Source organism: Octodon degus, unplaced genomic scaffold, assembly GCF_000260255.1.
Source record: "Octodon degus isolate 3935 unplaced genomic scaffold, OctDeg1.0 scaffold00307, whole genome shotgun sequence".
Lineage (NCBI taxonomy): Eukaryota > Metazoa > Chordata > Mammalia > Rodentia > Octodontidae > Octodon > Octodon degus.
The window spans coordinates 148,445-165,097 of NW_004524883.1; the positions used below are offsets into that span (position 1 = coordinate 148,445).

Sequence of the window (16,653 nt, forward strand, 5' to 3'; positions counted from 1 at the left end):
GGTGGCTTCATTCAACAGGTGTTTATTATTTCTCAGGAGTCTCAGTGTAGATGTGTGGTTTTCTGTTCTGGCCTCGTCTTCACTAGGCTCACTGTGTGTCTGCGCTCTACGGTCGCTCATGAGCCATCCTAGAGTGTTTAGCCCCAGCCATCTCAACGAAGACCAGCTCAGCAGATTATAGGCCCTGCAACCCAGTCAACACATGGAATTGAGAGATAAATAATAAATGTTGGCTGTCTTCAGCCAAAACTTTCAAAGTGTAGCAAACATTAAGAAATGAACCCTGTCAGAAAAAAGTAAAAAAGCTTTCTTTTTTTTTTCTTTTGAAAATTTATTCACAGTACCATCAACAATAAAGCACTCTTTCAGTTCTTATGAAGTTTCCATTTTAAAGACTGTCTTTCAAAAGTACTTACAACGCAGCAGAACTGAGCCTTCAGACTTCCTCCTTCACTTTCTGTTCGGGCTGCAGGTTTAGTTTGTTTTATTGAGTCATAGTTTTCTCCTTTGTAAAGTACACTAGTACTTTTACTTTACAGGTGGGGAAGCTCAGAACCAAAAAATCACCTAAACTTTCATAATTGCATATCTAATTCTATTATTCTTTTTGCTAAAAACAAAAGAAAGATTATGACCAAATTAAATAGGAAATTGATTTTTTTGTGTCAAATGTTGAAAATGTTATCCTTGTGGAAAGTTATACAAAAGTCATCAATCCAAGTATACTTGCATAGTTCATCCTGGTGTTTGATGTGGATCATTAACCAGACACCTATCTTACTGCCCACTTCTTTTATTCATTGTTATTGTCAAACTTTAACTGTGACAATGTTTTTGTGATATTGCAAAGAACTATCATACAATTTGTCATACACACAGAAATCATTTATATAGTTACTTAAACTGACTTTGATGAAATAAATCTCATTTTGTTCAGTTAAAAAAAAAAAACAAAAGTACTTACAAAACAGCGATATATCATTAAAGCATTTGCAGTCAAGTTTTCAAATAAATCATCTTAATACCTTTCTATGGAATTACAACAGCATTACCATCATAGTATTTGTTTGGCTTTTTTTTTTTTTTTTTACTGGGAATTAAACTCAGAACCTCTTGCTTGCCAGGCAGGTGCTGTGCCCCTGAGATATAGCCCCGGCCCACAGTATTTTTATTAAAAATTAGTTCTTTCATTACTAACAAATCCTGGTTTTTAATACAGGTAGTCCCCCTTATCCAAAATAGTGGGACCGCCCAGATGCAGAGACACTAACCTTCTAATCTCAGCACTCAAGAGGCTGCGGCAGGAGCACTGCCGCCAGTGTGAGGCCAGCCGGGGCCACTATGCAGTGGGTGGAGGGCAGTCTGAACTGCACAGGAAGACCCATCTCAACAACACAAGTTGGGCCCCCAAGTACTTCAGATGTGCATACACATATGTGATACGCTAGGCATGGAACTGCAGTCTAAGCAGGAAATTCATTTACGTTCACTAAGGCAGTGGGGCGCAGTAATCTTCATCATGTTCATAAGCCATGGTTGCGTGGTGTATTTTCCACTCAAGCCATCACATTGGTGCTCCAAGTTTAGGATTTTAGAGCATTTTGGATTTTGGGTTAGGGATGTTAAGTCTACTATGCCTTGGCAAGGTAGAAATGTGATTTTTTTTTTTTTTTGGTGCTGGTGATTGAATCCAGGTCCTGCCACTGAGCTACATTCTTGGTTTAACTTGTTAAAATATGTTGAAATAGGGTTTGTTCAATTTCTAAGTTGCCCAGGCTGGACTTGAACTCCCAGTCATCCTGCCTCAGCCTCCCACAGTGCTAGCAGTACAGGAGTTGTCACTGTGGCCAACTCAAACTATAATCATTTCAAAAATTTTGTTTCATTTTCTGTGCACCATTTGTTGTAAAAAATAGCATCTGGTCCCAAGTGTCTTTGTCTGCAGACACTCTATTGCAGACGGTTTTCATTTTCCTGACATCTCCAGTGTATGATGCTAATCGCTAAGCTCTTCCTCGGCACTGAAGTACGTGCTCTTCTTTATCCTTGGGCGCCGTGAATCCTCGGAAGTTGAAGGGACCCCAGCACTGACTTTCCATTTGTTTTGTTCTTCCATCTTGGCTTACTGGCAGGAGATGGCTTGGCTGAGGCTGTCCAGAGCGGGGTCCTTGCCCTCATCCTCGCTTCCTGCTGCGTCCTCGATTTCTTCCGGTTCTGTGGTTTTCATTTTCTTCTTCTTTTCTTTCTTCTTTGGAGGCTCACATTCCCCGAGCATATTCTTTGGACAAGCATAACTTAGGTGTCCACTTTCCCCACATTCGTAACATTTAGATTTATCAAAGTAGTTTCGCCTTCGGATGAATTCGGCTGCTCTTCCATTGTCAATAGCAATGCTTGCCTTTATCACTCTACCAAATAACTGTTTGTTATTTATGGCTCTGGTGCAGCTTTGTGCAGAGTCTTTATCCAAAAACAATATAAATGCCACTCCTTTACTCTTCCTCGTGTCTTTGTCTTTCATTATAGTAACCTTCACAACTTTGCCATACTTGGAAAATATCCGGTATAAGTCGTTGTTTGTCAGGGAGAAGGGCAAGTTGGACACGTACACTGTGCTCTTACTTGGAGCCAGGCCACCACTCATTTCTTCGGATGGGTCGGCCCGGGCGGGGCCGGCGCCGAGCAGGGGTTCCCGGGAGGCTGAGGCCGCCGCTGCGCGTTTCGCGGCTGGCTTCAACCCGGCCGCGGGACGGGCGCCTAAAAAAGCTTTCTGATGTCCCACAAGGTATATGATAAACAAGACGGGCACACATGAGGAAAAATAAATGTTTCTTCCTTAAAGAACCATGTGATGTTATGGCATAAGTGAGAGTAAATGTGTAGTTAACTGTGTTACAATAATTACAAAGGTGCACTTGGGAGGAGAGGTGAGTTGGAGCTTCTCTCGGTTACTTATGAGTGTGTGGACTTTGTGGAGCTATCCATGGCCTTCTCGTATATGCTGCGCTCCTTTCCCTCCCTCTCCGAAGTTCTGTATACTTTTTTTTTTTTTTTTTTTGGTATTTTAGGGAAGGGTCTACAGGGTATTCAGGGTCTCACTACTAGATCGGACTCCTGTGAACCTCCTGTTTACAGCCTCCCAAGAGCTGAGATTACAGGTACACGGCACCACGTCTAGTCTCAATCGCCATCTCAGCCTGCCCCCATGGCAGGGTGGCACAGCAGGCCAGGGAATTGAACCCCAGGCCCCTGCACCCGCTTGCAGGGGCTTTCATCCCCTGAGCTATTTGATCGGCCTTTTTGTATATTTTGTTTTTAGAGTAGGAAATGCTAGCTAAACTGAGGATAGACTTAAAATCATCCATTAGAATACAGGAAAAAACATAACTTCTATCCTTTTATTGCACCTTTAAATTTTTTATGATATTGTTTGAATTTTATTATAAACAAAATAGTACAGTACTATACCCATAAAATTTATAAAAGCTTAAAAACAACTTATTGATAGTTTTACAGACATTTTGAAATCCTTCATGTTAACTCACCTCTAAATTTCAGGGAGCTGAACAGCCCAGCACAAAGAATATGTGTCTCATTCTAATCCTCCTTCAAGGGAATTCACCTCAGTTACTACAGTCGTCAGGTCTTGCTCTTTGCCTTTTGGCTGGATCTCGCCTTTTTACAGAAGAATTCTCTTTCTCCCAGGACTTGGAGACCGCTCCTCAACACTAAAAATTAATTGTGTGCTAGGTGTCAATGCTAGGCTCTGGGTGTGTATAAGCATTTAAGCAGATCACAGTCCCTGTTCTGGTAGAATTTATTAGCCCCCTCTTGTCACACAGTACTATGCACAGTGCTATGGCCCTTCCTGGAAGAAGACAATATATTCACCTCACAATGCAGGGCTACTGCTCCCAAACCTTCCCTTGCTTTGAAGAGGAAAAAACACCATATGGTTTGTATAGAAAATGCCGATCTGTTCTGAAGCTTGATGAATCAGCAAACAGGCCTTGGAGAAGGAAAAGAAAAAGCCTGGCCAGATGTTCCATGTAAAACAAGGAGAAATAAAAACAGTTCTCACAGTGTGCATGGCTCCATAACAGGGACCTGCTCTTTCCCCAGGCACAGCTGGCTGGATGAGGCAGAATGCTAAGGCAATGGAGGGACAGGCAAAATGCCACTTCCACCAGGTGCATCCTTTCCTCCCCTCAGAGGAAGGTGAGGCAGGGGCACTCATCAGGCACCTGATTATATCCACAAGCTGAGTACTCCTGAAGGGAAAAAGAAAAGTCATGCCTGTCCACAATTGGATGCAGAAGGAAAGGAGGGATCTTGGTGACATACAAGGGGAGGCATTGAAGAATGAAGGGGTAGAGTGCCTGTTTTCTTGGACAGTGTCAATTACCCTCTTTCTGAAGGGTGCGAATTGTTCCGAAGCCACCGTAGCATTTTCTTCCTCTCTTCTATGCTTTTTCCTTTTGCTTGCTTTCCTTCTTGTTTTCAATCCAAAGCTCAAAGCTGTGCCAGGAATGTAAGAGGGAAAATTTCTCAAAATATCTTTTGTAGGATGCACTTGGCTAGAGATAATAGAACACAGGAAAAAAATGTTTTACTTCATGTTCTTCCTTTATGCCATGGATGTGGAAATGGTAGAGCAGAGGTGAATTTTATATCAGGATGTGTAACTTGCAAGGTAACAGAGAAACTAAACAACTTATTTTGAGCCTTGTTTTATAGAAGGCATTCATGCATTTTGGGTTGTACACAGGATAGCTGTATTATGTCAGGTAGAAATAAGATCATGAAATTCCATTTATTGGGCAAGTCATATGGTTTAAGATGTGTACAAGTGTCAATGTGTCATAAGGTTAACTAGTCATACTTAATTTTATGTCTCAACTTTGCTGGGCTATAGTGTCCAGATATTTGGTCAAACAAATGTTTCTGTGCAGCTATTTCTTGAATGAGATTAGCATTCAAGTTGGTGGACTTTGAGTAAAGCTCTTTGATCTTTGGCTTCATCCAAGCAGATAACAGAATTAGTAGGATAAAGAATGACTCTCGGGCCGGGGAGATGGCTCAGTAGAATAAGCTCTTGCCTGGCAAGTGCAAGGCCCTGAGTTCAATCCCCAGTTTTGTAAAGAAAAAAAAAAAAAAAAAAGAATGACTCTCCCTGAGAAAGAAGAAATTCTGCCTTTGTGCTCTGACTGCAACTGTTCTCTAGGTCCACAGCCTATCAGCATACCCCATCTAGAATCCACAATCATATGAGAACATTCCTCTGTCTGTCTCTCTCTGTCTATCTGTCTGTCTCCTGCTACATATAGCAGAAGTTTAAAAAAAGAATAACATAAAAGCAAAAGGAGCAGGATGGGTAGAAGAAGGTAAGGAAGGGAAGGAGGGGAGGTAGGAGAAGAAGGAGAAGGAGAAACTCTAGAATTGAAAATGATCACAGATTGAAAATCATACCAACAAAATGCCTGGAAAAGTTAAAATCAAGAGAGACTCCGAGACACAGCTTTCAACATTTTGAACTCCATGGAAAGACAAATTGGCACATTTCCAAGCTGAAAACATGTTCAAAGGGGCAAGTCTTCAAGTTGAGCTCTGGATTTCTCATCTATCAACAGCAATGCAGAAGATGGCCAGGAGGTACTGTCTTCTAAAGAGTGACTGAAAGTGACATGCTATCATTTTCATTTTTGTGAACAGGTAATGGAAAGACTTTTTCATACTGTCTAACATTGAAACATTGGTTCAGGCAACGTCTTCTATGCCAAAGATTCTCAAAGAAACCCTAAAAGGTATACCTTAGTGCTGTCATTTTTCTTTTTCTTTTCTTTTCTTTCCTTTCTTTCTTTCTTTTCTTTCTTTCTTTCTTGCTTTCTTGCTTTCTTGCTTTCTTTCTGGAACCAGAGATTGAACTCAGGCCCTTGCACTTGTCAGGGAAGCACTTATTACACTGAGCCATCTCCCCAGTCCAATGCAGTCATTTTTCTTGAAAAAAAAGTATAATAGCTTCCAAGTAAGTAATTGGTTTTGCTTTGTTTTAAATTAGTGAGACCTAAAAGTAAACAAAGTAACCTTAGAAAGGAGAGAGAAAGAGAGAGAGAGAGAGAGAGAGAGAGAGAGAGACAGAGACAGAGACAGAGACAGAGACAGAGAGACAGACAGAGAGAGAAATAGGAGGAAATACTCAAGTTATTAAATTAAGAAAAGGAAAAGTCAAGAGAAGTGACAAGTAGACAAAGCCGTGTTTATCATCTTCTAGGAATTACCACAAATTACTGTTAGTTAAGTCGCTATAAAATTTTAAGTATTGTAAAATACTTTAATGTATTAAACAGAATTATTATTAGAGTTTCTTTCTTCAAATACGTTAAAAGAGTCAAGGGAAAGAAAATCAGTGTCCTGCAATGTGTGAGTGAGGTGGTGACCAGGCAGCCACCATGGTGGCTTCACTTTGTGGAGGAGAGAAACAACAAGCTCTGCATTTGAAATGTCAAAAGTACAAAACAAAACAAAAAAAAGAGGATATATATGAAGGACCATTTTGTAGTGAAAAAAAATATATCTATACAAAATAGATATACAGCTACTTTCTCTCAGTTCAATGAGATTTGTACTAATATTGTTTAGACAAGATATCATGTTTGCATCTTGTACTCTGAGTAACTACTATGAAGATAATATGCAATATATGAATTATTGTAACTGCCCTACTAACCTGTTTTGAAACTGTCTCATTATTATTTCTTTCTCATTAAAATTAATTAAATATAAATAAATACAATGAAATGTCAAAAATGAATGCAGATTCCATTGCTTCTTTTTCACCCTCAGTCTATCAGTGAGCCAACATCAAAATTCTCATGTGCATTGGTAGCATGTCTCAGAGAAAGCACTGGGCCAGGACCGTGAGATCCATCAGTTTCCTTGGGAGGCAGTGTTGTTCTTACTGTAACAGAAATGTACCTTTCACAGATTAGCTATTAAGATCTGATTCCAAATCCCCTCAGGATTTACCCTGAAACCCTGTACTGTAGTTTGCAGATCCTTTATCAGTATTAGCAATGTGGATGAGTCACGGCCATTGCTTGACCAATTTGCTCTGTGTGAAAGCCTAAGAGAATGTTTTCTCTCTAGGTGATTCTCCTTAAGCACATTAAACAATATCAATCACTTTTCTCTGTGGCCCCATAATCTCCTTGATCATAGATATTTGATGTAGGGACTTAGTTTAACATTTCAATACTTTATGGAAAATACCTGTTCCATGTTATGCCTAAGATGTTTGATATTCAGACACATACTGAGGTTAAGCTCAACTGCTTATGTTGTAGTGTAATAATATCATTAAGCTTCTCTTCTGGAAGGTTAACAACCTAAGTTTTCAGACCAAAAATTAGAGAAAAAGAAGGGCTGCAAGGACAGCCAACATTTTGGCCCTAGCCTTTCAAGGTCAGTGAGGACTCAGGACATAGGAGGATCTGTACTGTAACATCCTGTAACTCAGTTATGTCCCAAATTTTCTGACCAAGGAGATTATGGGGCCACAGAGGAAAGTGACTGATATGTTAAACTTTAAATCCCTACAGAATGTGAAGGAAAAAAAATAAATAAAAAATAAAAAAATTTTGAAAAGTAGAAATAAACAATCACATATTTTTATACAGAAATTTAGAAATATAACCATATATAGCACTACAGCAGTATAGTCCTATGACATTTTTCTCTTCTCTCTTGTTTTCATTTATTACCCTTTTAAAAAATATTTACTTAAGAGACAGTATAGCAGTAATTGATATGACATTAAAAGCAGTATATATTTAGAAGACCAGAATAACAGGCATTCCTACAAAAGTTACATTTCTTGTTATATAGGTCTTGCTTTATCTTGGTCTTAACCATCCAGCAGAAAAGTCTAAAAATGAGGTATAAAAAGTAAAGCCATATTAATATGCTGAGCTGTAAAAGGCTCAAGTCAACAACTTCTGACATTACCAGTCCTACGGATAACCCACTGCTAATATGGACTACTGGACAATATTGGATTATTTTGCTGAATTCATGCACCTACAATATTTAAATGGCAATGGAATACCCATCTCTGACAAAACTAAACAAAAAAGGGGGATATAAGTGGACAATATTGTAGTGAAATATATATATATTTGTATGTATCTATATATGAAATACTTAGTATAGATCTATAGCTACTTTCTCTTAATTCAATGAGAAGAAAGATTTGTGCTAATAGTGTCTGGATAAGTTATCATGTCTGCATCTTGTACTATGAATAACTACATGCAATTTATTAATTATTGTAGTTGTCTTACTAACCTGTTTTGAAACTGTCTCATTGCTATTTGTTTCTCAATAAAATTAATAAAAAAGATCTGATTCCAGGATCATTAAACAACTTTATGATTATAACTAACTTCTCATATTGATTTGCCTTCAATAAGATTGTAAGCTAATTAATGAGCATCACTTTTCATACTAAATTAATATTGCTTTGTGGTTTTGTTCTTAACCAACTATTTCTATGACTTTTTAATGGCTATTTTGCAAAAAAAAATTTGATACAAATCTATAGCCCCTTACTCACCACTCTGAAATAAAAAAGAAAGGGTTTTTGTTGTTGCTGTTGCTTGCTTTTTTATTTGGCAGAAACATGACATGAACAGATGCAAGGCTATTTATAGTCTCTATTCTATTCTGTGAAAATACTCAAGCTTTGCAGCAGGAATAAATGTGTTTTGCAAGGTGTCCTTTATTGTATCTATTGAGATACAACATTGGTCCTTTTTCTGTAACTATAAAATTGTATATATCCTTTATTACATTTTCAAGTGAACCATATTGATAATTCCTTTATGAAAATTGAATTTACTTCTAACATTTAAAAATACATTCTGGGTTTAGTTTTCTGGTTTATTTGTTTTCTGGCACTAGGCATTATACCCAGAGCCTTGCATGATAGGCAAGCACTCTACCACCGAACTACACCCTAACCCCATTTTACTCACTAACTTTTTAAAAAATTTTGAAACAGGCTCTCATTAAGCTGCCCAAAGCTTTGAGTTTTTGATATCCCTGCCTCAACCTCTCTAGTAGCTGGGAGTACCACCACAGCTGTCATGGCCGTGATGGTGTGTGGCATTCCATTTGTAAAAAATACCACGGTGACCTGAGGATGGAGCTCAGTGGTAGGACCTGCCTAACATGTACAAGGCCCTATCTTCCATCCTCTGCATAGCAAAAAGAAAGAAAAAAATGTAGGAATTTATTCATATTTAAATTTTTTTCACTATATGAATCTTGGTGAGTTGTAATTCACTCAGGAGGTTTATCTAAATTTTTAATTCTATTACAATAAATTAATGACAATATCCTTTTGTTACCTTTTTACTATCTGCAGGATGAGGAGACTTGATTATTTGCATTCCAAATATGGGTCATTTGCATCTTTTCTTTTATCTTGATCAGTTATGGCCATCATCTATCAGTCTTAATGGCCTTTTCAGAGAACCAAATTCTGATTTTTTGTCCTTCTCATTTGCTTACTTATTATTACACAGATCTTTGTTATTGATCCTGTTCTTTCATCTACTTTCTTTAAGCTTATTTTTTATTCTTTTCCTAATTTCTTAAAATGGATGCCGGTTCATTGATATTTTTTTGGTTTCTTTTTCTTTGAATAATTCATGGAAGATTAATCCCTTTAAAAAGCTCCATCTCTCAGGTTTTGAGGTGCACTGTTTTATTATCATTCAATTTCAAATATTTAAAGTTCCCATTATGATTTATTCTTTGATGTGTTATTTAGAATTTTACATCTTAGTTTTCAAATATGTGAATTTCTTAGTTGTTACTGCTGTTGAATTTGAGCACAGTTGCACTGAAGCCAGAGAGCATGTGCTATAGAACTTCAATATTTTTAGGCATATTTTTCTTTTTTCTTTTTTCTTTTTTTTTTTTGGCTTTTTGGGACATAGTCTTACTATGCTATTTAGACTAATCCCAAGTTCACTCTGTAGCCCAGGCTGGTCTTAAACTTGCAGCGATCCTCCTGCCTCAGCCTCCCGAGTGCTGAGATTACAGGAGTATGCCACCATGGATGACTTCAAATTAAAACTTTGAATCTACACAGCATTCTTTTTTTTTTTTTCTTGGTGGGACCAGGGATTGAATTCAGGCCCTTACACTTGCCAGGCAACTGCTTATTCTACTGAGCTATCTCCCCGGCTCCAAAAGTTTGAATCTATAACTCTAGACACAATGTCCATGCTCCTGTAAGGAGCTAGACAATCCAGAAAAAGACACTTTCAAGACAGTCATTTTCTTCCTATGCCTGTTCCCTCATCCTTAAACCCTTGTAAAGATTCCATTCTCTCACATTAATTGCATAATTAATTCATTGGAAACTTACCTGTAGTCATTCTTGACAGTGTATTTGTGACTCTTATTTTCACCTTACTAAATCCTTTTACCAACCAGCACTGGCCCTCCATATTCTGTGTTATGTAGTATTTTGGTGGCCCATATGGGGACTCTCTCTTGCTCTTCTGAGCCTCTCTCCACTCTGATGCTTTTGTGTGCTTGGCAGATCAGGCCATAGTTGTCTGTAGGGCACAGGCTGGGGTCACTCCCCTCTGGGCCCTTCTGTGGGTTGTGATGCTGAGAGCCATCACTTATAGGCATGATGTTCCTTTCAGGTTCTTGCAGAAAGACTTACATTCCATTTGTAACTGATGGACATTGCCAAGGCTCCTCTCTGGTGGGACCCAAAGGTAAAATAAAAAGAGGACAGACTGCTATAATCCACAAGGGTTAAGGACCACCTTTCTTCCTCTGGGAACTGCCTCACTCTTGAAACAGAGTGTAATTGGCAGTGGAAACTGATCCGGCAGGAGTCTGTGATTTGTGAGGATTCACACTTACCTGTTCCACTGTCCTCTGCTGATCCTTCACTGTTGCTGATTTCTGGTTTCTTTCTTTCTGCTGAACTTCTTAATCCAGAAGATTCACAATTGATGAAGTTTTTCATCTGCCCAGGATGACAAGTTTCCCTCCTCCCTTTGTGGCCATTTGGTTCCTAAGGTCAGCATACAAGTTTCTTTCTGGTTCAGTCTGATCTGGCCAACTTAAAAAACTGGCCAATACACACCACTGGCTCTTCCACTCTTGAGGGTCAAAGATATCTTTCTAGTGGGATATTCCAGGTAAAGGCACATCTCAAGTCCCCCAGAACAGGATATCTGTCACACTTAAGGAACATCTAGTTAGACACCAAATTGTTGTAGGCAGCTAAATTAGATGAAAAAATCATGCACAGTCAGACAGGGTTAAGCCCTCAAGGAGACAGCACAGGAGATAAGGTACTTTACATTTGTAAGAGGAATGGATGCTCCTGCTGGGCCATACCTAAAAACTAAAGATCAAACAAATGCTTATCTCCCTAAAGAGAAACATCCAGGATTGATCATCACCTTGAGGAAGCCAGGAAGAGTCACTAATCCAGCTGCTAACTGCTGGTTACCTGATAAACTCCTGTTCTACATTCATGCCTGGCTTGCTAGGTGACCCATTTCCCCATTTGGTCCTGAATTTAATCAATTTTACCTGAGTAGTAGTGCTTGTAACCTTATGGGTTGACCATAGTTTTGTCCCACTTCATGCCCACCTAAGCCAGTTCCCATGTTCTCTAACTTAGACCCACCTCACTGCATGGTCTTACTCTATAAAAATCCTTGAAAGAGAGCTTCCCTGGAACAACCTGCCTGGGTTGTCCCTCTCTTGTACAGAAGCTTTCCTTCCCCCAATAAATATTCTGCTCTTAACCTCTGTTTGCTCCTAAAATTCATTCTTCAGTTTTAGAGAACATAAATTCTTCCCAGGTATGTTTCAGGTTGAGAGTTTCATTCCTTTATATCAAAATCATTGTAGGAACTAACAACAGGTCCTACATTCTGGAATGCTTCTGATTCACCCTTGGTCTGTATTCATAAGAACTGGTCTAATTTTCATCTCCAAGCTTTCAAGAAATGACATCTCATTTTCCTACACATTTCCTGTCCTCAATATAAACTCCTGGATCAGAAACTTTAGTCCCTTAATGGAAGTCTAAATTATAACACTATAGTACAATTGGACATATTTTTGTCATTAAAGGGCAAAGATTTGAAGATTTGTTCAGGTTTTTAATTGCTGTATCATAGGAACTACAACTAAGAAAAGATGCTACATGTTTATAATCAAAGAAGAGGGAGGTGAAGTAGGTGCAGGCATTGCCAGAGAGACTACAAAGGGGGAGGTGAAGACAATGTTATCATGGTGAAAGGAAGTTCAGCAGAGAAGCTGGGGGTGAATAGAGGCTGCTCAAGAGTGCCCAAGGATGGGTCATCAAGAATGTCATTTGGGTCAGGGTTTAAGAGTGAGGAATTGTAGAATAAGACTAGAAGCTTTCTCCAACCACTCCCTCTCCCTACCCAGACATATTCTTTCCTTCACATACTCATTCTGGAATTTCATTTACAGAACTGCAGAAACAACTAAAAGCTTCACCTTCCTCCTCAGAAAACCTCCTTTCTCTCCTTGAGGTTGCCTGTAATGGACAGAACATTATCCAAGTTCATTTCAGCCAGGAATTTCAGGCCCTAACCATATAATTGACCTCAAGTGGCAAGATATTATTATTATTATTATTATTATTGTTATTGTTATTATTATTATTATTACTATAGTAATCTGCTGTACATTTTGGGGAAAATCCCATATTTTGACTTTGCATGTGCTTGGGCTGATGGGGCCTGGGCCCATACTCCAGTGTCAGTAAATCCAGGGCTGAAGCAATACCAGATACTCAATGCATCTGATGCTATCAGGCTACTAACTTTGGGAATGAAAGTGGTAAAACCTAACAGGATTTTGTGATAACCTATCTACTAGAGGGCATGAAGACTGCAGTTATCAAATCTCCTAATTACAACAAACTCTGTAAGATAACACAGGGCCCCATGTAAATCTAGTTCTTTTCCGTCCAGATTGGCCAAGGCTATGCATAAATTCACTAATGTGGACTCTGAAGGCCCAGAGGACCAAGTAATCCTTGCTGTTCACTTTATTAGTGAAGGCTTTCCAGACTTCAGACAAAACACTCCAAATTGGAACAAAGCACTCAATCTATCTAAAGCACTTCTGTCTAAATTCTATTGTATCTGACCTTTAGAATTTCCAAACAAGATGATGCTAGAAATAATTGGCAATCCTAATACATACATCAACGATAATTCATTCCATGCCTATTTTAAATAATTCTGGGTCTGACCAGCAAGATAGCTCAGCAGACTAAAGTGTCTACTTAGGCAAGTTTAAGCAAGTGCAGGGATTGCGGTTCAATCCCCAGCACCACATGCTGCACCAGCCCCACTCCCAAGATGAGCTGAGCCAGCCAGACTCTGGGCTAGTGGTGCACACCTATAATCCCAGCTGTGGAGAAGCTGAAAGCAGGAGGATCACCACAAGTCTGAGCTGTGTAGTGAGACCCTGCAACAACAAAATACATAAAATAAATAAATAAATAAAAATAAAAATAAGTAATACTGTGTCTCTTCCAGGACATTTAAGTTAAACTCATTTGACCTGTTGTCACTGTAGTCAATGGGGATATTTAAATTAAGATTGCTACAAACTGCTGCTCACTACTAGGTCCATGGATTACTGACTTCCTCTGAGACCATGTCCATGCTGTAAACAGGAGAGCTATTAGAAGCAAGACTATTCCTCCTCCTAAGCTTCCCCAGTTTCAACCTCAGCTTGGAAAAGAATTAATGTCCCCAAACCATACATTTATATACATAAGATGGCTAAGGCAATGATCCTGAGAATCCCCTTCAGGATTCTGAAACTAGCAGTTAATTGGTAGGATTCTCACCCTGACTAACTATATATGATGATATCTGTGATCTAAGCAACTGCACTGAAGATAGCAATGTGTAATACTAGGGCCATGCTTGTAATGCTTGTCATTCTGCTCTTGTAAAAGTATACTGCTTTCAATGTCATATCAATTACTGCTATACTCTTTCTCAAGTAAAATTTTTTTAAAAGTTAATAAATGAAAACAAGAGACAAGAAAAAATGTCATAGGACTGTCCTGCTACAATGTTGTATATGGTTAGATTTCTAAATTTTGGTGTAAAAAATTTGTGATCGTTTATTTCTTTTCTTTTACTATTTTTAATTTTTTTTCACATTCTGGTTGGATTTAAAGTTTAGCATATCAATGATTGATGGAAAATACCTGTTCCATGTTATGCCTAAGGAGTTTGATACTCAGACAGATTCTGAGGTTAAACTCAGCAGTCTATGTTTTAGGGTAATAATATCATTAAGCTTCCCTTCTAGAAGGTTTAACAACTTAAGTTTGCAAACCAAAAAATTAGAGAAAAACAAGGGCTTCAAGGATAGCCAACATTTTTGCCCTAGCTCTTCAAGGTCAGTGAGTACTCAGGACATAAGAGAACCTGTACTCTAACATCCTGTAACTCAGTAGTGTCCCAAATTTTGTGATCAAGGAGATTATGACGCCACAGAGGAAAGTGATCAATGATGGAGAGTGTGTCTAAGGAGAGTCACCGAGAGAAAACATTTTCTCAGGCTTTCACAGTGAGCAAATCGGTCAAGCAATGGCCATGACTCATCCACATGGCTGACACTGACAAAAGATCTGCAAACTGCTCTACAGGGTTTCAGGGGATTTGACTGACCTTGTCAGATACAGAAGTTACATTTCTTGTTATGTAGGTCTTGCTTTATCTTGGTCTTAACCATCCAGCAGAAAAGTATAAAAACAAGGTATAAAAAGTAAAGCCATATTAATATGCTGAGCTGTAAAAGGCTCAAGTCAACAACTTCTCACATTGTCAGTCTTTCTGATAACACACTACTGTTATGGACTACTGGACTATATTGGATTATTTTGCTGAATTCATGCACTTACAATATTTAAATGGCAATGGAATACCCATCTCTGACAAAACTAAACAAAAAGAAGGGGATATAAATGAAGGACCATTTTGCATCTGTATATACAAGACAGGATAAATATACAGCTACTTTCTCTTAATGCAATGAGAAGAAGAATTTGTACTAATGGTGTTTGGACAGGACATCATGTCTGCATCTTGTACTATGAATAACTATAGGAAGACAACAATATGCAATTTATTAATTATTGAAACTGTCCTACTGACCTGTTTTTAAACTGCCTCATTGCTATTTCTTTCTCAATAAAATTAATTTGAAAAAAAGAATCAATGCCTCCATTGTTACTCCTAGGCTAGAAAAAGTCATCTGAAGAGGCAGACTCAGCCCTGTGGATGGGCAACTCCTCCTTTTTGGATGGATAGTACCCAAAGGCTCTAAAATTCCTATGTTTTCTGTCACAACTCAAGAACCCTAGATAAAGTAGATGCATGAGGGACTGAGATAACTTTCCTGAAAGACATGAAAACAGCATATTGAGCTCCAACCTTTCTTTTCTAGTATCATTATTTGGCCCTCAATTCTCCTCCTAGGTATTAATGGCAGTTCCTAAATTGTTGATTTATGCCCTTATTGACAAGTAGATTTGAAGACTATTTACTCATTCTTTTCTAGTTCCATCTTGTTATCCTACTCAATTACTGGGTGGAGACATAATGTTCAATATTCAAGTCCACTTATATTTGAAATCCAAAAACCCACTACAAAAGCACTAGGAGCCTTTTCAGTCACTGCAAAAATCTTATTTTAAACTAGAGAACCCCAGCTTCGATATAGCATCTCAGGGCCTTCTTGGGAATGGGAAGATTCTATCAAATCTATGCAGAGCTTTGTCTTACAGCTAAACTCTTATATGAAGCCTTCAAAGGACCTGAAAAATCCCTTGGGTAGACCCTGAAATGGCACGGACCCTAAGCCCTCTGTAAGCTCCTATATTAGTTCACTGTAATCTTACAAAAAATTTTCATTGTATATATGTGAGAGAAGGGGAATAGCTTTGGGAGTCCTGACTCAGGCCCTAGAGTCTTCTCAGTACCCACTAGCATGTTTTTCCAAGTTACTAGACCAGCCTGGATCCCTATTCTGAGGGGACTAGTAGTTGCAGCTCTCTTAGTGATGGAAGCTTTGAGATTAACCCTCAGATAAAAATGAGAGCTTACCTTCCTCATCAGGTCTGTGATACCCTTCATTGGATTTTCAATAGCAGAATTAACAAGTACTAAATTTTTTCCTACAGACTCCAGAACTCACCATAAAACCCTGTCACTCCCTCAACCCAGCTACCTTGTTACTGGACCCTAAGCCTGAGACCACCTGACAATGCTCCTATATACAGAAAATTGACCATACTTGGAGTGCTAAGCCAAACTTAGAAATATTCTTCTCCCTGATGATATATGTTTCACAGATAGGTGAAGCTTTATTATAGAACACAGGATGTTAGGATATGTTATAGTTATTGTAATGGAAATTAGAGAGTCAGTTCCTCTTCCAGATAACTCTAGGTTAGCCCAGAAAGCCAATTTGATCACCCTTTCTAGAGTTCTCTAGTTGGATGCAGTTAGACAGACTCGGTTTATGTCCATCTGGAAAGAGAGGGGA

The 16,653-nt window shown here is 38.6% G+C and overlaps 1 pseudogene across 1 annotated transcript; it reads right to left on the minus strand.

The window, feature by feature from the left end:
- Window positions 1-1,535: 1,535 nt before the first annotated feature.
- Window positions 1,536-2,748, minus strand: LOC101574638 (annotated as a pseudogene). The gene has a single exon (XR_192916.2). The product of XR_192916.2 is annotated as a zinc finger CCHC-type and RNA-binding motif-containing protein 1 pseudogene (transcript).
- Between the last annotated feature and the right edge of the window lie 13,905 nt (window positions 2,749-16,653).